The 21,893-nt window shown below is 37.4% G+C and overlaps 2 long non-coding RNA genes across 2 annotated transcripts; both read right to left on the bottom strand.

Annotated features, from left to right (window-relative positions):
• Positions 1–7,472: 7,472 nt before the first annotated feature.
• LOC125268446 lies at positions 7,473–14,507 on the bottom strand. The gene is made up of 7 exons (XR_007184892.1): positions 13,335–14,507; positions 12,864–13,034; positions 12,399–12,771; positions 11,967–12,276; positions 9,835–10,015; positions 9,353–9,525; positions 7,473–9,127 (listed from the first exon to the last, which is right to left on the bottom strand). It is a non-coding gene; the product is annotated as an uncharacterized LOC125268446 (long non-coding RNA).
• Positions 14,508–15,630: 1,123 nt separating this feature from the next.
• On the bottom strand, positions 15,631–17,872 carry LOC125268202. The gene is made up of 3 exons (XR_007184827.1): positions 16,646–17,872; positions 16,051–16,543; positions 15,631–15,930 (listed from the first exon to the last, which is right to left on the bottom strand). It is a non-coding gene; the product is annotated as an uncharacterized LOC125268202 (long non-coding RNA).
• Between the last annotated feature and the right edge of the window lie 4,021 nt (positions 17,873–21,893).

The raw sequence follows: 21,893 nt of genomic DNA, 5'->3' as shown, positions 1-21,893 counted from the left end.
TCCATGGCCTCCCTCTCGGGAACGGACAGAGAGTACAACTTGCCTTTAGGCGGAGACTTACCGGGAACTAAATCTATAGCACAGTCATAGGGACGATGAGGAGGAAGAGAAGCAGCTCGGGACTTACTGAACACTTCCTTCAGGTCTAGATACTCCGCGGGCACGTTTGACAGATCCGCAGCCTTTTCCTGTAACACAGAAGCAGACACAGAAGAACAAGCAGACACAAGACAAGACTTATGACACTGAGTGCTCCATTCCAGGACGGTGTGCTGACGCCAGTCCACCTTGGGGTTGTGTTGTGTGAGCCAGGGGTGTCCGAGAACAATAGGGGCCAGGGGTGAATCCATGAGAAGGAATGGAATAGACTCAGTATGATTGCCAGAAGTGATGAGGGTAATGGATGGGGTGGTGAGTGTTATGTTGGGTAGATCCTGACCATTGAGAGCGTTGACAGAAATCTGCTTCGTGAGAGGAATGATGGGTAACTGAAAGCGATGTGCAAACTGTGTGTCCATGAAATTACCTTCAGCCCCCGAATCCAGTAGAGCGTGACAGGTGAGCGTGTGTGTGGCCCACCTCAGTCTAACCGGGAGAAGAGTGGATGGTGAGGACTTTTCAGCGGAGATCCCACCCGATAGTAGCCTCAACGTTACTACCGGGCTCGATCCTTTTACCGGGCAGGTGTTCAAGAAATGCCCAGCCCCTCCACAGTAAATGCACAGTCCTTGGGACCTCCGCCACTCTCTCTCCTCCCGGGAAAGCCGAGCTCTCCCCACCTGCATGGGTTCCGGATCGAAAGAGGGGCCGACCGTGTCTCTGTTATTGACTCCGCGAGCCTCCGCACCCCGGGATGCGAAGTCGGAACGAGGAAGATTCTCCAGCCGGTTGATACGGGCATCCACCCGTAGTGCAAGATCAATCAGTCCATTAAGACTCTGAGGTAAATCCAAAACGTAGATCTCCCTTTGTACACGGTCGGCCAACCCATGCAGGAAGACGTCCCACTGCGCCTCCTCGTTCCAGTTGCACTCCGCCGCCAGTGTTCGGAACTCGATAGAATAATCCACCACCGTGCAATCTCCTTGCTTGAGTCCCGCCAAACGTCGGGCTGCATCCTTTCCTGAGACCGCACGGTCAAACACTCTCTTCATTTCGGCGGCGAGTGTCTGGAACGAGGAACAGCACAGATCTTGATTCTCCCACACCGCCGTTCCCCACAGAGCTGCCTGCCCGGTGAGCAAGGTTAACACAAACGCCACCTTGGACTCCTCCCTTTCGAAGGTGCGTGGCTGTAGAGAAAAATACAGAGAACACTTGTTCAGAAAGGCTCTGCAAAAACTCGGCTCACCGGCATAGGTCTGAGGTGTAGGTAAGCGTGGTTCGGGTTGATCTCCTTGCGTGGGTTGTGGAGGGGGAACGGGCGGTGTGGGCGGCGCAGCGGGACCTCGAAGTTCTTGTAGCTGTTGGGAGAGCTCGGACACCTGTGTCACCAATGCCTGCACGGCGCGTCCGGTAGAGGAAATGCTCTCCTGCTGCTGATCCATCCGTGCAATGCTGTGGTTGATAAACTCCGTTAATGCTGCTGAACTTGCTGCATCCATGTTGTTGGTCAGATCGTTCTGTCACGGGAAATAAAAGAGGGATGCAAGTGCAAGTCATAATATCTCATTTATTTGAGCTTCACGCCAGAAAGTCAGATGACAAACACACAGACAGCAGGAGAGCGGCGACACAGGGACTTTGGTGGGCCGCGGTGAGATGATAGTGGTGAAGTCCGTGGGAGTGAAATCAGAAGTGAAGAATCCAACGATGAAACAGTAATCCAGAGTGAAGACACGACGAAACAACTCCAAACGGAAGCACACACGAGGAATCCAGGACACAGAACAGGGAACACCAACAACGATCTGACAAACACGAGACAAAAGACAAGGGAATAAATAGGCAGTCCAGATTGAACACAGCTGCCGCTGATCAGCAATCAGCGGCGACGCCCACATGAAACAATTAACATGACAGCACAACAAAAACACAGACCACAGAATGAGACTGCGGATCTTCAACCGTGACAAATATCTCGTTATTTCAACATAATAAGTCGTTATTTCAACATAATAACTCTTCATTATCTATCAAGTATGACCGCGGCGATCGCAGTAAAAAAGCTATACTGGCGGTCCAATACTTTAACATTGCGCCACTGAGGACATTGATAAATGTACGTCCTTTATCATACTTGATAGATAATGAAGAGTTATTGTGTCGTTATAACGACTTATTATGTTGAAATAACGAGATATTATGTCGTTATAATGACTTATTATGTTGAAATAACGAGATATTATGTCGTTATAACGACTTAATATCTTGAAATAACGAGATATTATGTCATTATAATGACTTATGTTGAAATAACGAGATATTATGTCGTTATAACGACTTATTATGTTGAAATAACGAGATATTATGTCGTTATAACGACTTATTATGTTGAAATAACGAGATATTATGTCGTTATAACGACTTATTATGTTGAAACAACGAGATATTATGTCGTTATAACGACTTAATATCTTGAAATAACGAGATATTATGTCGTTATAACGACTTATGTTGAAATAACGAGATATTATGTCGTTATAACGACTTATTATGTTGAAATAACGAGATAACTTTTCGTTGTTTTTTTCCCTCCCCACCAAGTTTTTTTTTTTTTTTTTTTTTCACCATGCGGTTCAGGGCTTCCGTAATTTTACCATTGTCATGAACATAAAAAATAATCTCATATCGTTTTTTCATATGTTTATTTTTGTTTTCATTACACTTTCTAATGCATCAAATAAAACACAATACAACCAAAAGGAAAGATAAAACCTTTTTTTGTAAACAGTTACTACTAAATGAGATAAAGACAGATAATCTGTCAAACAAAGTTTGAACGTTTTGCTGGACAATTTTTATATCATTATATTGTATTTTTTATCATAGGCTATATATCGTTTACTTTTATATCATTTATATCACTGTGGCGCTCTGTGTTTTGTCATTTCTCCACCATTCTCAGGATATGATTTCTTGATATCAACAATTCAATTTTCACTAGTTAAAATGCTAATTCTTGATATCAGGAATTACATTTCCACTAGTAACAATGGCAATTTTTGATATCAAGAATTACATTTCTACTAGTAAAAATGTTATATCTTGACATCAACAATGATGTCATCTATGGCAAGCCGTTTTGACTTTTATTCATTCTCAGTATATGATTTCTTGATATCAACAATTCAGTTTTCACTAGTTAAAATGCTAATTCTTGATATCAGCAATTTATATCCTGGGAATGGCAATAGGCAAGCCATATTGACTTTTAATCATTCAAGGGATATGAATTCTTGATGTCAACAATTCACTGTTCACTAGTTAAAATGCTAATTCTTGATATCTGGAATTAAATTTCCACTAGTAACAATGACAATTTTTGCTATCAGGAATTACATTTCTACTAGTAAAAATGTTAATTCTTGACATCAACAATGATGTCATCTATGGCAAGCCGTTTTGACTTTTATTCATTCTCAGTATATGATTTCTTGATATCAACAATTCAGTTTTCACTAGTTAAAATGCTAATTCTTGATATCAGGAATTACATTTCCACTAGTAACAATGGCAATTTTTGATATCAGGAATTACATTTCCACTAGCAACAAAGTTAATTTTTGATATCACAAATTCAATTTTTACTAGTTAAAATGCTAATTTTTGATATCAAGAATTATATTTCCACTAGTAAAAACTAGAATTCTTGATATCAGCAATTTATATCCTGGGAAAGGCAATAGGCCATACTATGGCAAGCCATTTTAACATTTAAAAGTTAAGTTTGACTATCCGGAATTAACATTGTAGATATCACCAACGTCTTTCTGACTAGTCGTAATTACATTTTGGATTGTTGGAATTGTCATTCAAGATATCTGTAACGTAATTGTGACTAGTCGAAACAACAGATAGGCAAAACTGACTAGGCAAAGCTGAATTACAGATATCTGCAATGACGTCATTGAAACCGACATTCAACTCGTCACACATCTTAAATGACAATTGCAGATATCTGTAATTCAGTTTTGCCTAGGCAGAATGAAAGTTAAAGATATCTCAAACGTCATCAGGGACGTGGGAACTATATTGTGAGAGGGGGGGCGGGATTCTTCGGGGGGTGGGGGGTGTTAGTGTAGGCCTATAGTAGGCTGTGTTATGTATCCTGATTGACTTTATGATTAGTTAAATCTGTTTTGCACATGCATCGCCACAGAGTTAACCATTTCAGACAGTACAGGACAGCCTCTGTCTCGTTCACTTCACGTCTGTGGGCACGCACGTGTTACGCACAGCTCAGTGTGACCCAGGCACGGCGCCAGGATTCCAGTTTTGGATGGGCCAGACCAATTGTGGGTGGGCCTTAAACTAAAAATGTTAAATTAAAAAAAAAAAAAAAAAAGGTTATCCAATCACTGCTTAACCTAATAAAAAAAATATTGACTAATATAGCCTACTGTTATATTATCTGTGCGTATACATAATATAGATTTTAATAGCTTGATGCTCTTTAAATATTTTGTTGCATTGTTAAAAGTTTCGGTGCATAGGACAGACCTATCCGCGATCGCTCTCCATGGTTCTGACCAAAGAAGAGCGCTTTGGAATCTCCATTACACATGAAACGCATCATACCTGGGCTGCGTTTCCCGATAACATTGTCTCTTAGCGCGCTACGAAGACTCTTAAGGTACAACTTAACTAAAGGTATACTACCACTAAAAGTATATCATTGCTAGGCGTCTTCAGGGCTATCATCCACTCGCGAGGCATAGGCGCTGAAAGGCAGAGGCGCTGGCGCCCTCCTAGCAACGGCGCTGTTTTTGGTAAAACATGATTTTGACGACTTCATTAAGTTTTGTTTTATAGAAAACTCTTTTTAAAAGATATTCATTTTGTATAAATTGTATCTTAATTTTGATCAATGTTTTATGACGTAATGTTTAAAACGCATGTGGACTGATATTTTTCCAATGTCTGGACTCCTTTATTAATGGAGTATATAAACAGACGTTTCAATATATTGGTATTAAATGCATTTTCTGAGAATTTATATTTCAAGTTTTTACTGCAAATGTCGAAATGCGCGCTCTTTGGTCCATCAGTGCTTGAGTCACTGATCACATTAGAATAAAATATCTCATAATAAAATACAAAATTGACTGATTTATGAATGTATATGCATAGTTCTCATCAGTCGGAAATACAGATTAACGCTTTCATTTGTTGTATTTTTGATCCTGAAAGAAAACAGAACAACAAAAGAGCGAATCATAGGCCTACATGGAGTCTGTACGTGTTCCAACGTCTATGAACGTCATTATGACTAGTGCAAATTATTGTGCATGACGTTGCTCTATTTTAGATATCCATAAATACATAATTTACCTTCCCTGGGAAGGGGATCATTTCCTTATTTTTATGAATAGAAGAAGAAAGAAGCAGTCATGACGTTGGCTGTAACTGAAAAAAAAAACACACCAGAAAATGGCATGAAATTCAACGAGCCCTCACACAGGGGATTTGTGGAGAGAGAGAACGTTGTTCTATTGAAAACTGTGAAAGAAATTTTGGAAGAATTTAGCATTTGCTATCACCAGACACAAACAATGAACTCAAAAGCAGTTTGGCTCAACTGAAAACTCTAATAGACGCAAACATAAGACAGACGTTTCTCTGTCAGGCGCATTAGTTCAGGTGAGTCTGTTTATCACTGTATTCATGTAGGCTATTATCATATGCATTAACATTAAAGGGGAAATCCGGCCGTTTTTAACATCTATGGTTTTCTCGGCTCACCCATAGACAGTAGAAGGGTTCACCGCGGGAGCTGTAGGAAGCAAAAAAAAAAAAAAAAAAAAAAAAAAAACCCAACAAAAAATTATCCGACCTAGCCAGCTAGCTATGCCTAGCTAGTTACATATGACACTGAAGCTTCAAAGCGCGTATCGAGTACGCAATTTATCATGAAGCTCCGTGCAGGAGTGCGATATAGTTTTCAGAGAAACACGTGATTCAAAAAAAGAAGCTTCACATTCTTTCCAGTCACGTGAATGCTTCACTTTGCACGGAATGTTTAAACCTAGACCACTACTCTACAGGTTTTTTTAAGTTTAAGTCCATTTACTAACTTTTTTTTATATAAATAAGCATAGCCCATGATCATATATTCTTCTGCCATAAACAGTATAGAAACCATAAAATAATTAGACCACCATTTACTTGCATTAAGCAACTCTGTTGTTATTTTTATAATTAGTATTAATATAATTAATTATATAATGTATTGCCACACTTATATATGTGAATTATATTATCAGAAAACTGAACATTTGACGTTGTCAGTCTTTTTTTGTGATTAATGGATAAAACAACGGCGCTGCGCATTTATGGCTATACTAATTAGCAATAATTCTTTATATTTATTAACATGTGCTTATTTGTGCAATCATTAAATGTATTGGTCTTACACCACTGTTATATCCACTGGTCACAGCAATAAATACTGTATTTTTGCAATTCCACAAGTCTCTCCATTTCCAGTGTGGCCTATTCATTAACAATATGCAATTTCAATGCATGTATGAGAATTGGTATGATGATATATACTATAAATTACAAAAAATAAACAGTCCAATGCTGCTTAAACACTTAAACCTAGTTGACTTTTTCTTTAGGGAGAAGAGGCTGACCAGCCATTGATGTTACCAGAGAACACATTGAATTTCTGCTGAAGCAAGGCCATACAATTTCAAAAAATGCTGAAATACTGGGATGCTCCTCATCATTTCTGTACAAGAAGTCAAATTTGTTGGTTATACCTGTTAGAAGTATGCTGTCTGCAAGAGATGATGGTGAACTAGAACAACATGTGAGGCAACTTTAGAGCCAATATCCTAATTCTGCAAATGAGGTACTTGGAGGTCTTTATCTTTAGGCTGTATTTAATTCACATTTGTGTGCCATTGTTTTGTGGATATCATGTCAATTTAGATCTTTTGACAAATCTGTTGCAGATGATAAGAGCTCTGTTGCGCACACAGGGTGTGCTTGTTACACGGTCCAGGGTGCGTGAGATGTTGACACGGGTCAGTCCTACTGCTGCTGCAAGGAGATGGAGCCAGACAGTTGCAAGACGTGTTTATCATGTACCTTACCCCAATAGTGGCACATTGATGGGAACATGCGCCTCATAAGGTTATTATTACTAGACTTGTCATACTTTTTAATATTTTGAAAAGAACTTCAGCAAGTAAAAGAGGTTTACAGCTATATTGTTTCCAGACTACTGTCAATAGTATTATAATCTTAAAGTAATATTTGTTTTTCAACCTTTCTAGATGGGGTTTTGTGATTCATGGTGCAATTGATGGATACTCCCGTCTGATTACTTACCTCAACTGCAGCACAGACAATCGTGCCACAACAGTGCTTTCTCAGTTTTTGAAAGCAACATGCCTCTATGCCCTACCATCAAGAGTCAGTCTGACCATGGTGGTGAAAACATCCTTGTGGCTTTATTCATGCATCTAGTTCAAGGACTTGAACACAGAAGTTTCATAACCGGACAATCAGTTCACAATTGAACAATTGAGTTCAGAGAATTGAACGCATTTGGCGTGATGTATTTTTGCATGTGTTGCAGCACTTTTACCTTATGTTCTACTCCTTAGAGGATTCAGAGGTTCTAAACCCAGATGATAATGTCCACAAACTTTCACTGCATATTGTTTATCTTCCTGAGATTCAAAAAAGACTGGAGCAGTTTAGACAGGCCTGGAACCTCCATCCGTTGCGAACAGAAAATACAGAGACAAAGGTTTATTGGCTGCAAATATTATCCAGAACTGAAAGACATTTTTAGTTTCAACTGCTTTAAGTTACATTTTCTGTTAAAATAAGGCGGTATGGGCAGTGCAGCTGCAGCTGATGGAGCTAATGCCAGGTGTGCTAGATTTGGCAGTAGCTAACAACACTGTTGGTGCTGTTATGTTTTATTGTCTTATTTTTTTTTTTTTGTAGTACTGTTGGCTGACAATATTTGTATTGTTCCTTTCTACTCCCATTGTGTTATAATTCATAGAAAAAGTGGAAAAGCATCTAATTAATATGAACATAGAATGTTTAATGGCTTGAATGAGAATTTTAGATGAACAGTTGAGAGAGGTTTAACTGCCAAAAATACCTTAACATCAATCCACTAATTGGAACAGAGACTGAGTCGTGATGGGGACAGGTTACTATGATAAGCTGTTGAGGTTGACATCCAGCAAACCAGCCAGACTTTTTGTTTGCCTTCTCTGTATTCACTGTGTATTCATCAACATGTACATAAACCAAACATATTGGCTGTTATGTGTGATTTCATCAAACTCATTGAATTATAAGCCCAATAATTCCTTACAGTTTGTTTATAAAGGATATCTAATTCATTAGATCAACCTCAGTGTCATCAGAGTAACCATGAACTATAAGCCCAATATATGTCTCGTAAAACCAAAAGAAAATATACACCTTCAAAAAAACTACACAAGTTTGAGTTAGCTGAAAAACTCAATATTGAATAACCACCAATCAACTGAAGTGAACTGTTACTCATGCAAAATGAACAGGATTACTGCATCAAATTTTTTTTTTTTAAAAGTGCATGAGATTCTAAAATTAACATCTGAACCAGTGACTTGCTTCAACAGCATTCTATTCAATAATTTCTAAGCACAAATATAGCTCAAGTGAAAACTGAATTTCCATTAATAATTTTTACACACATAGTGACATCATGCAAGTCCAAAGGTTGGAGCTTGCGAAATTCCCTCCATCATGTATTGTTTGAAGGCTTCATAGGAAGAGTGCAGCGGCAGGTGGAGTACAAGAAAGCAAGTATTTGCTTCTGGGAATATTCTGTTGCCCTCATGAAGGAACTGAATTTGTGGACGGTGTGGAAATCCCAGTGGAGGCACTGTTGAAGCTCCAGATGTAAACTCCAATACCTTCTTTAGGGTGACTGGACTGCATTCTCCTTCTGTAACACAAGAAAGTAGTGAGAAACAGTAATTCAGGCCTATAGTGGAATCTCCTCACTGACAAACAAGTTGTAGAACACTGCCGGATTCTTCCTCAGCTCCTCCAGTAAACCAAGGGTTTTTAACCTCTCAACAAACCTATAAAAACATGTTACAATGTGTGAATCGTCCTGGGCCAATGACATTTTCATTTTTCGGACAGATAAGACAGGTGAGGCACTTACTGGTCCAGGGTAGTCGCCAGTCTTCCATTGACAAAGAAGTCTGCAGCTGACTGGACAAGGGAGTCCTTCTCCTCCAGGCTGGACACATGTCTTAAGGCACCTATAATGCTGAGACTATCTGCTGCCTCTGCAATTGCACCGTTCACCTCTCGGACTGTTGTTGCTTCCTGTATCTAAAAAGAAAGAAAGAAAGAAAGAAAAAAAGAAAGAGATAGTGAGTCAGTGAGTGAGTCCAAAATTGGCTTGTAAAGATACCTTCCCTATATAAATTAGATGTTTAAGCAATATAGCACTTGTGTTCATGAGAATGTTCGTGGATATCCTCACGGCTGTGGTTCGGCCGCAGCCACGAGGCCGGAGGCCAAGTGACGCAGGTAACCTGAACATGTTTGAAGCGATTCATAAATAATAGAAAGCTAATAGAAAATAGGGCTGTGTCACAGTACTGTATATTCAATGTATAACACCTTTCTCCTGCTTACTTTTATTAACTGTTCCCTGAAAGTATGGTCACCAACTTCATCCACCGTGGCCGGGTGTGTTGGTATCCCACAGATTTGATGGAAAAGCCTTTCGGAAAAGAAATGTTTCCTCCGACTCCTCCGTGGACCACACACACAGCAATCATTTTTGCCACCCACGTGTAAAGTTTAGTCTGCAAAGCTAAAATTAAAGAAATAACAGTAAAATCTTGCTCTGCTGTTAGTGCTGGGCGGTATACCGGTTCATACCGAATACCGGTATTTATTTTTGTTATGATATGAATTTTGATGATACCGCAATACCGGTATGTGTCGCTTAACCAACGTTCAGAACGCGGCGCAGCCCGTCACTGTTTGAGAGCGTCCCGTTTCACTGTTGCACTGTAGTGAGAGCACAGCTGAGATCGCTTGTGGTAAGTCCGAAATCACCACCTAAAGAATCATTCACTACGTTATCCACTTGTTCACTTGAAAGAGTGAATGAAAACAAGTGAGTGAATTCGGAAAGCCGTTGTGTGTACATCGGCTGTACACTCGTTATTGCGGTGCAATGTGAGATTGAATGAGTGCACTCAATAACGTCCACTATGGTTTCGGACACCACTACAAATGGCTGTCCCCTCAGATAATGCCCTATTTGAGGATATAGGGGGCGATTTCGGATTCAGTCCTTGATTACAGCGGAGAATTCAAACTACACGCAGCGCGCGAGATTCTGCACGGAGCGCACAACGTTCTCCACATGGATCATATTATATAGATCGGAGCGAGCATGTGGACCCATCTCATATACTCTAGTGCTCTAAACATGAACCACGACCGCGATGATGGGTTATTCTGCTACACAGAAGACGATGTAAGTTAATAAATAGACTGACAATTCAAAGAAGAATGGGCAAAAATTTAAAGGTCCCGTTCTTCGTGATCCCGTGTTTCAAACTTTAGTTAGTGTGTAATGTTGTTGTTAGAGTATAAATAAAATCTGTAAAATTTTAAAGCTCAAAGTTCAATGCCAAGCGAGATATTTTATTTAACAGAAGTCGCCTACATCGAACGGCCAGTTTGGACTACATCCCTCTACTTCCTTCTTTAATGACGTCACTAAAACAGTTTTTTGACTAACCTCCGCCTACAGGAATACACAAGAGTTGCGTTTGTAGAGTGTGTTTGTCGCCATGTCGTCGAAACGCTGTTATTTTCATCCCGCAGTCCAATCACCGGGTCTGATTCCGGCTCAGATTGATAGGGTAAAATTAAAGACATGTTTACAAGAACACTGAGCGTGTGCACCTCGTTTTGTCAGTTTGTTGTTATATAGGGTTAGATTTTTAAAATGCGTAAGGTGCCCTCCACTCTTTTTTTTTTTTCTATCTCTATGGTCATATTTTAATATTCATGTGTCTGTAATGAGTGTGTTTCAGGTCTGCGTTTTATTGGTTGTCTCCCCACAGCATCATTTTGTGGGGCTTTGTAAACCTGTATTAACTCTAGTGTGGAATTTTTCTAAAATATTCACTCATCATAAAACCAGTAAAACAGGGCATTCTAGTCAATCTACTGCAGTATTTCCTCTCTCAATCAGTAGAAAATGTGGTTAACGCCTGGTCATGCATAGGGGGAAAAAAATACCGTCATATACCGTGAAACCGATATAACTTAAAAAAAATACCGTGATATAAATTTTTGGTCATACCGCCCAGCACTATCTGCTGTAATGCTTGTTAATTTAATACCTTAAAATGCTATGATTAATATTAGTGCTACTACAAACTTTTATTGCACCTTTCAAAACATATTTCAAAAAGGTGTTTCAGTACATTAAAGAAACGAAGAATCATGGAAAAATCCTAACCAAGAGTTAACAAATTAAGGCAAAATAACTAAACAAATAAAAGACGATACAGACAACAAACACAGGATGAAACCTGCCCAACACATAAAAAAATCCAGTGGGTGGAGGGCTCAGACAGCAGTGGCTGGAAAGAGGGCACAGAGAGACTTGGCTGGGTAATAAACAATAAACCAGACAGGAGAAATAAGGGAGTAATCATTTTTAAATGGGTTTCCGTGTACACATTTCTAGAATTCTGCCAGTTGAATGAGGACAGTCCTAAGAATTTGGGCTTCCCTACCTTGAGTATCAAGAGACAACTGCCGGTCTTTCTCATGTCCCTCAAAGATATTTGACTGGTGGACGGCCCTCATCAACAGCCTTAGGTACTCTCTTGTTGGGCCGCCTTCGTCAACTGCCCCTTCACCATTGTCATCTTCATCCACAAACACAACATCCAATTTTGCTTCAGGGTTGAAGAACCTACGCTTGAATGCCCGCAGGCTACACAGTAAAACATTATCCTTGCACACATTTATTTGGTTGCTTGTTGGACAGAAGCTTCCATCAACTTTGCTGACCATTTTTTCAATATGGTCTGTAGATCAATCCTGCAAACAAAGTAGTTCATGCATTTTATTTTAACCACCTGATTAAACATAACAGGATATAGAAAATGAAACATCTACATACACTAAAAAAATATAAAGTCAAGTTAATGAGAAAAACACACTCATCCACAGGTCCTCCGAGGTGATGTGTTGATACAGGAGACTGATTTTGTGAAACCGTCTCATCTTGTTCATCAAGAATAATGATTGGTTCTTGGGCAGATGAAGGAGAGAGTGATGGTTCATCATGAAGAGTCAGGATTTCTTGTGGTTGTGAGAACAGAGTGAGCGGAGTGGCTGGGTGGAGGGCTCAGACAGCAGTGAGTGGGTGGAGGGCTCAGACAGCAGTGAGCGGGTGGAGGGCTCAGACAGTGGTGGCTGGAAAGAGGGCACAGAGAGACTTGGCTGGGTGGATGTCTCAGACAGTGATGACTGACCATGTGATGTATGGTGTAGGTTATAAGCTCCATCATTTTGTTGATCTGAGAGAATTTCCTGAAGACAAACATGCACAATACATGAGCTTGCACAAACCAAACAACATTCCGTTTTCATTTGAGTCAGGAAATAAAATGCGACACATTTACCTGTACATCCTTATTTGAAAACCAAAGCACATATAGAGTTGAGGATGCTTTTATGCCATGATCCATTATTGACCCGGAGGAACTGCTCTCAACTGATCTTGATGATGCGGCTTCTTGCACCACAAAGATTTCACTGGCAATATCATCTTGTCCCACAAAGTCAAACAAGATCTAAAAAGATGTGAAAGTCAAGTTTTAAAACCCACTGAACCACTGAGAAGACACTTGATATTTTCTCAAGCTGAACACACATCAACTGGATTGGCTCCGACAAGCTGAATTTCCTCATATTAGTGTGTCCATTTGGATATTTAAATTTGATCAACACCCCATCTGAGGGTTCTTCACATGCAGACATTCGCTGATGTCTTGCCTCAATAGACTGAAATGTGATCTCTCTCATTTAAAAAAAAAAAAAAAAAAAAAACCACTTCAGCTAGTTTATCAAACTAATTTATTATGAACACAAACCTTTTGACGTCTTTCCTCACAAGCCTGATAGATTAGTTTCTTCCTCTCCTATTAAAAGACCACATTAAAAGTACGTATACATTCTGAAAGAGAATGTAAATCATACATAAATAGAACTTGGAAGTATTACTGTTATGACACAGAGGGGTCGGACACAGATGTACAAACGGTACATCTGTTCTCTTTATGGAGAAACCAGTGAGCAGATATGGTAAGCAGAGTAGAGCAGATGAACAATGGTAATGTCTGGTGATATTTACGGTCCTTTTGTGATTGCAGATGGTGGAGACTTGGAACTGGATGGAGCTGGAGAACGTAGGAGACGTAGAAGCACTCACACACAGACGAGGAACACACTGGGAGATCGGGTGCACAGGAGACAGGTAAGTAGCGAGCGAGGGAGTCCTTGAGGTAAGCATACAGGAAAGTATAGCTCAACGAGACCGGACAGTGAGTGCAGGGTGTGAGTGCTCTATATACTGGTGATGATGAAGGGGATAATGATGTGCAGGTGACAGTGATTAGTATTCCGGTGATTGGGAGCATTGTGATTGGTGCATGGTAGAGCCTGATGTGTCTGTGACAATTACCTTCTCCTGATCCACCAACAAACTTGTATTATACTCCAGAGGGCTGTTTCATAAAAGATGCTAAGAAAAGCGAGGATTAAACTCCAAAACCTGACTTGAATTAACCTAACAAATGAGTTTGGGCTAAAACGGTTTCATAAAAGGTAATTGAAGTTCACGCAGTCCCGCTAATTCGATCCAGGTTCACCTAGTCAAGATAATTTCGCGTGCACACTTTTTTAAGCAGCCCTAGAGGTCGATCATGGATCAAATCGATAGGAAAGGGCATACATTTTGTTCTATTTTATGCGTTTGAGACATGGTGTTTTCCTTAGTGCATAACTTACTTTTCACAAGTTTATTCTCCATCTGTAAATGTTAGAAAATATTACAAATATTTCCATTTTGAGGCTAAACTTCACATTGAACGAGCGCTGCTGCGCGCATGCGCGCTAAACAGACGGGACGCAATAGAAGCGCAATAATTCTAAAATATACATTTCGCTAAAATATTTGATGTTGGACATTAAATGTGCCTTATGTACACTTTCAAACCTACAAGTAAGTGTATTTTTATGATAGTAACTGTAAATGGACTATTGTAATGGGGTAAATCAATATACTTTGGGACAATTACTGAGTTTAGATTCATCTTACCAATTAAAATTTAGTCTGTGCATATTAATTTTAATTTTTAATTTTGTGATTTTAATTTCTGCTCTTCTAATAACCATAAAGACTACTACTGCCAAACAAAACCAGAGAGAAATGTATTCATATATTTTAAAACAATCTAATTAAATATTGGGCACAAAACATTTAGCCAGTAAGAAAGGAAAACCTATCTATCTATCTATATCTATATATATATCTATATATATATATATATATATATATATATATATATATATATATATATATATATATATATATATATATATATATATATATATATATATTCAGGTTGATTAGGACACTTTTTCCCAGTCACTTCAATAGCAAAAAGTGTCCTAATCAACCTGAATTCCATTTATTTTTATACATATATATATATATATATATATATATATATATATATATATATATATATATATATATATATATATATATATATATATATGAGACCAGAGTATAGATTAAATATGGGCCTTGGAAAAGGCTAGCTGACTTTATTGTGCTTTGACTACAGTGGGTAGTTTCAGTGTGGACAACAACCATGCATGCCACTTCTGCAGGCTGCATCTTACTCTGTCACTCTTTTCATAGCTTTTGCTGGCTCTGAAACACTCACTCCTGCTCTTTGTCTAGCAAAAAATCACTCATCACTTAATGAAAGCTTACAAATGAAGGCCTGATTGTTTCAGGGGCCTTGTCACAGGTTTATTGATTTTGAATTTCTGTGTTACTTTTGCTATATTTTCACACTTAAAACAATGATTTGGTAATCCTTTTGTATTCTTCTGTGCTAAGAAATAGGTCTCCTGACAGTTCTCTCCCAAGTGCTTCTATTGTTGTCAGTATTAAGTCTGAGAATGATTCAGTGGGCTATATAACACTTAATTTTTAAGAAATTACTTCTCTTTAAATGTTTTGTTTCTCATCATACTTACCTTTTAATAAAATATTAAAATAATAAAAATGTCTTAAACTTACACCAATATATATTTTTATTTATAATATACACACACACACACACTATATATATATATATATATATATATATATGTTAATAAAGTCAAATAATTGTATGTGAGAGAGTCAGTTGTAATATCATTGCGTTCCTATTGGTCAGTGTTAGAGGAGCTCAGCTTAGCCTGACAGTTAGCCTGCTCCAGAGCAGGCTAGCTGCAAAGTGTAAATCTCCATAGTAACTTAATGTAGATTAATTTAGCCTCCCTTCATGCAACCGAGTCAGGGCTAAATTCAGCCAGGATAACTGGAAAATCCCAGCTTAATCGCTTATCTTGCTTTTGTGCAATACCCCCCTGGTCTTGCTGGGCATGTATTGATCGACATTCTTGAAGAGCCTAAAGTAAAGCATTTAAAAAAAAAAAAAAAAAGGCATTTCTCACAAATCACCATTAAATAGTACACGCACATAAAATGAATAAATACTATTTATTCTATACATTGTCAAAATTGGTTACCTGATTTGCAACCACACTTTGAGCTTGGGTACTCTGAGCCACAGGCGTGGTCTCATCTTGTACTGGAGCAATTGAGAGTGGTGGGAATGAATTCATGGATATGGCAGAGGATGTGGATGCCACCTGGTAGTACACAGAAAATCCAAATGATTTCTCCTTCAGCAAGAGAACACACACTCATAGTGGAAACAAAATACATCATTAGAAAATATCCATAGGTACAAAAACGTATCCTAGGGAATGTAACTGCTCAGACATCACACAGAATAAATAGATACATCTTAACACATATTAAAAAAAAACAACAACACGGTTTATATTAGTTTTTGCCACTCATCACTACAAAGTGCATAGTGGACATAACACAAATCATTAGATGTGCAATCATTTTAATATGGAACTGATCTGAAACCACTTGTGAGGTCTCATCTACTGCTGGAGCTGCGAGTGGTGGGAATGAATTCTGGGACATGGCAGAGGGTGGTGATGTTACCTGAGGGTAGAGAGGGTAACTTCAGTTAATAGGTATAGACATTACAGAGAACACATTTATATGATTGTAGTATGATATAAATCCCTGTGTATAATTCCATACCTGCAAGACAATGGCTCGTGGCACGATGTAAAGCCTGCTTTTAGTTCCTTCACAGAACGAACTTGCAATTTCTGGATCTTGCATCCTTTGCCTGTCCTTGCCAATTCAAAGCCTACCAAATTTAAACTGATGCGAGGGTAGCTTTGGCAAACAAAGTTGTTCAATTCAGATAAACTCCAGTTTAACCCAATCTTTGAGTTTGTGCGTCCGGCCTCCGTTGACTCATGCACAGGTTTTCGTAAAAATGGAAATGTAAACATCAGTATAATCGGTTCCTAGTGGCAAAGTAACATTCATTAGTTGCTACAAGATCTTTCAGGACTCCTAGCATTCAGGACTCATATTTACAGACATAATCATAGTGTTGCCAAACCCCAAAAGTAGACCTGTGTGACTACCACAGTTAACCTAAGATTATTTGTGTTTCTACTAAGTTTATAGCTTTGAAACTAAACGAACCCTACACTCCTAAGAAAATTGCATATGACAGAAGAAAGAGCCTGGTCTCACTCACAAGGCCATCACACATTTGACCATATGTGAAAGAACATTAACATACATTATATGGTATATAATATATATAATATAATATAATATATTGGGAGGTATTCCTGGACACTTTCAAAGTGATGCCTTGGCATGAAAAAGTGTTGCATAGGTGTAACTATTAAAATGGCTACATGGAAACTGTTATGGAAATGCATCAAAGAGTAAACTACTCTGCAATATTTCTTTAAAACAAATGCTAAAAGTATTAACATAGTCAAATGTTTCCAAATATAGAGACAGTATAACAAATCGGACCATATAGGCTCAAGTTAACATAAAATCCAAAGCAGCTCATTCCATAGCTTTCTTTGCAAGAAGGTTAGATAATAAGGTGTAAAAGTAAATAACACTCAATTCTTATCTGCTTCAATCTCACGTTTACCTAATCCATGTTTAGCCAGTTCCTCAAGTTCTATTGTGGGGGGCAGAAATTATTATCTGGCCTTGGAAGGAGGAAAAGTTTTGCTTGCCAAATAGGGTTTTCCCTGCGGCCACCAGATCCTCCTGTAAACATAAATACATAATGGTCAGCAGTAATTCCTGTGTGTGTGTGTGGTGGTGGTGGTGGGGGGTTCATGCTTAAAATTACTGTAGGTTATTGTTGACATAATATTTATGAGAGAGATTCACACTTATACACTTTAATAAAGACGCTGACATACATGCTATTCTTGCAATGGAAATACAATAACACTAACTTCCTTAGATCAGAAAAAAAAAGTTCTTAGTTCAGATTAGTTCTTTTTTTTTTCCACAGTAAAAAGCCATGATAGCCTGTAGGTATTGATTTCAGGTTGAAACAGTAGCTAACAGGTAAATTAATGAGTCAAACATTCGTTTAAAAGGATATTGATGACAAAAGCTGCACTCGAGGAGCATTGGGAATATTGTTTGTGTACAAGGAGTTTACTTAAAATAACGTTTTTAACGCTGGAACTTACATATGGCAGAAACCAGAAGACAACGTGAGGTAGCTAATTTCTCTGAATTTGGCTAAATTACATTCTGCCAAAAAGATCTTTAGCTTATGGTTACAAAGAGACCTTACAATATATGGCAGAACTCCATCTAAAGCTGAAGGAATTTCACGCTTTGTTTATCCTTCTATATACCTTTATGTTGATTCTGTCACCTGTAAATCTATTGATTCTCCTAGTTTTAAATTTATATGGAAAAATAAAGGGGAACACGTCAGCAGGAAATCTTTAACTCAACTGTACTCAAAGGAAGGCTTCAATGTTTTAGACTTTTTTACCTTGAACCAGGTTTTTTAAAGGTCCCGTTTTTCGTGGTTTTTTGAAGCTTTGATTGTGTTTATAGTGTGCAATATAACATGTGTTCATGTTTCGCGTGTAAAAAAACACAGTATTTTTCACATAATTTACTTATCTGTATACCGCTGTTTCCACTGTCATAAAAACGGGCTGATGACTTCCTTGTTCTATGAAGTCCCTCCTTCAGAAATACGTAACGAGTTCTGATTGTGCCAGCGGTTCCTGTGTTGTGATTCGACAGCAGCTTAGCGAACCTTGCCCGGAAAGGTCACGCCTCTTACCATAACGTGGAGATGCACGCGCTCAGTGTTATTGTAAACATGTCTTTAATTTTACCCTATCAATTTGAGCCGGAATCAGACCCGGTGATTGGACTGCATGATGAAAATAACAGCGTTTCGACGACATGGCGACAAACACACTCTACAAATGCAACTCTTGTGTATTCCTGTGGGCGGAGGTTAGTCAAAAAACTGTTTTAGTGACGTCATTAAAGAAGGAAGTAGAGGGATGTAGTCCAAACTGGCCGTTCGATGTAGGCGACTTCTGTTAAATAAAATATCTCGCTTGGCATTGAACTTTGAGCTTTAAAATTTTACAGATTTTATTTATACTCTAACAACAACATTACACACTAACTAAAGTTTGAAACATGGGATCACGAAGAACGGGACCTTTAAATAAACTGGTTGAAAAAAATGTTTAAAGGGGTATTCAGTCTGGTTCTGGATTCCTAATTTGATTTTTAAAAGATGTGGAAATTAAAAATTGTTGCTTTCTTGTGATTTTAAATGTACGAGACTACCTATGAAACTTTCCATGTTATTATGTCATGGAAGCTGATCTTTAAACACAATTTTTCTCCTCATATCATATGGAACAATCAATATTATCACCCCTTAAATCATTTTTCTTCACTTATTGGTTTAATATGGGCATTGTTTTTTGTTTCAGACTTAGTAAACAATAGGGGAGACTTTTATTCTTCTGAAGATGTTATTGAACTATATGGTTTAAATGTATCAAAACAGAACTACATTAAGCTTACAAAGACTGTTTGAATATGAATGTCCCTCAACTATTTATACAAGGGGTAAATATCCTGGATGTTAAATGTAATTTTTTTTTTTTAAGAATATAACTGATAGTACGAGTTCAATTATTAAGGCTTATGGGAAATGGTTTGCACTTTTCCCCAAATATCACATTTCATTAGGTATGGACAGTGCCAAACAATTTTTGTTTCACAAAAATAAGTCCATTTAAAAATTATTCATCATTATTACCCTTGTAATAAATATTTAAGTAAATTTTACCATAATATTTCCCCACTATGCTCTTTTTGCCAATAGGAGGAAGAATCTATTTTACACTTATTCTACTTCTGTTCTTATACTAAACAATTGTGGCTTCACATTTCAGCTTCCATATATCTTGCATTTCATCTGTTGTGTAATATTTCTGTCAGTAAGGTTCTTTTTCACTCGGATGTCTCTGAAAATAAAAAGCTAGATGATATATTAAACTTTTTTTGTATGATATCATAATCACAAAGCAAGATACCTTAAATTCAAACCTAACTGCAAAGTATTTCCTTATGATTTACAGTTATTATTGTCATCACTTCAAAAAAATACCCTCCAATAAAAAAGCTTTATGTTTTATAAATGTAATCTTTAGTTTTTCCTTTTCTCTGTATCTCCACGTTCATGGTTCTGTATTCTGTAAAAAACGTGGGGTAGCCACGTCCTGTGCTAAAAAGTCTTTTAGGCAAACTCTTTGTACACGAACAATGTTCTCAATGCTCGAGTTCATGTGTAGGGACCCTTATAATACTACAAGCAAAGTGTCATGTTGTGTCGAGCCTTCTTGATATTTAAAAAATAGCTATTTTGATGTGTATTTGCAGTAGTTCTAGCTGCTAGTAGTGCCCCTAGCGAACCCATTCAAAAAGCCATTAGACCAACAGTCAATCTTAAAAGTGCAGTTTTTGTCGTCAATATCATTTTAAATGAACGTTTGACTCCAGTACATTCACAAAAAGACCCTAGAATGCATTTTGGCAACTGTTTTGCTTTAAGTTATTAAACAACTACCCCAAACTTCTGATAGCACATTAGCAAATCTGATGTTAAAACAGAAAAATTACCCCGAACTCGATGAACTCGCCGGTGAAATAGTCGTCTTGTTGTGGAAAGTAAGGTTAAATCATATGGAAGGCCGTTTCAGCATAAAAACGTTCCAGCGTTACTCGTCGTAATTATATTTTTACTAGTAACAATTAAATTAAAGAGCTCTATAATTTAATTTGTACTAGTAACAATTACAATTACAGAGCTCTATAATTCAATTTTTACTAGTAACAATTATAATTGTAGAGCTCTCTAATATGGCAAGCCGTTTTGACTTTTATTCACATCTCAGGATATGAATTCTTGATATCAACAATTCAGTTTTCACTAGTTAAAATGCTAATTCTTGATATCAGGAATTACATTTCCACTAGTAACAATGGCAATTTTTGATATCAAGAATTACATTTCCACTAGTAACAAGGTTAATTTTTGATATCAACAATTCAATTTTCACTAGTTAAAATGCTAATTTTTGATATCAAGAATTATTTTCCACTAGTAAAAACTAGAATTCTTGATATCAGCAATTTATATCCTGGGAAAGGCAATAGGCAAACCGTTTTGACTTTTAATCATTCCCAGGATATGAAATTTTGATATCAACAATTCAACTTTCACTAGTTAAAATGTTAATTCTTGATATCTGGAATTACATTTCTACTAGTAACAATAACAATTGTTGATATCAAGAATTAACATTTCCACTAGTAAAAATGTTAATGCTTGATATCAACAATGATGTCATCACTCGCAGAAATATGTATTCTTGATATCAACATTTGAATTTCCACTAGTAAAAACTAGAATTCTTGATATCTGTAATTGTATTTTCACTAGTGAAATGTCATCATAGGCTGCCATTCAAATTCAATTGTTGATATCAAGAACTGAGTTCTTACTAGTTTAAATTTCAATTTCACATACAATTCTTACTAGTAAAAATCGTAATTTTTGATATCAATAATTCATTTGTCACTAGTTGAAATGTCAGTTCTTGATATCAACAATTGAATTGCTACTAGTAACAATGTTCAAGTTTCTGATATCATGAATGTGATTGTTACTAGTAAGAAAGCCATTTTACATATCTGAAATTATGTTGATATCAGAAATGCATCTTCAGATATCAAAAATGAACATTTTTACTAGTAGCAATTCAATTCTTGATATCAAAAATTTGCATTTTTACTAGTAACAATGTAATTATTGATATCAACAAAGAGAGTTGATATCTGAAATTGCTCTTGAAACTAGTGAAAATTCAATTACTGATATCTAGAAACGCAATTT

This window comes from Megalobrama amblycephala, linkage group LG5, assembly GCF_018812025.1.
Source record: "Megalobrama amblycephala isolate DHTTF-2021 linkage group LG5, ASM1881202v1, whole genome shotgun sequence".
Taxonomy (NCBI): Eukaryota; Metazoa; Chordata; class Actinopteri; order Cypriniformes; family Xenocyprididae; genus Megalobrama; species Megalobrama amblycephala.
Note: the sequence above shows the minus strand (reverse complement) of the source record. Positions and strands in the feature narration are given on the sequence as shown.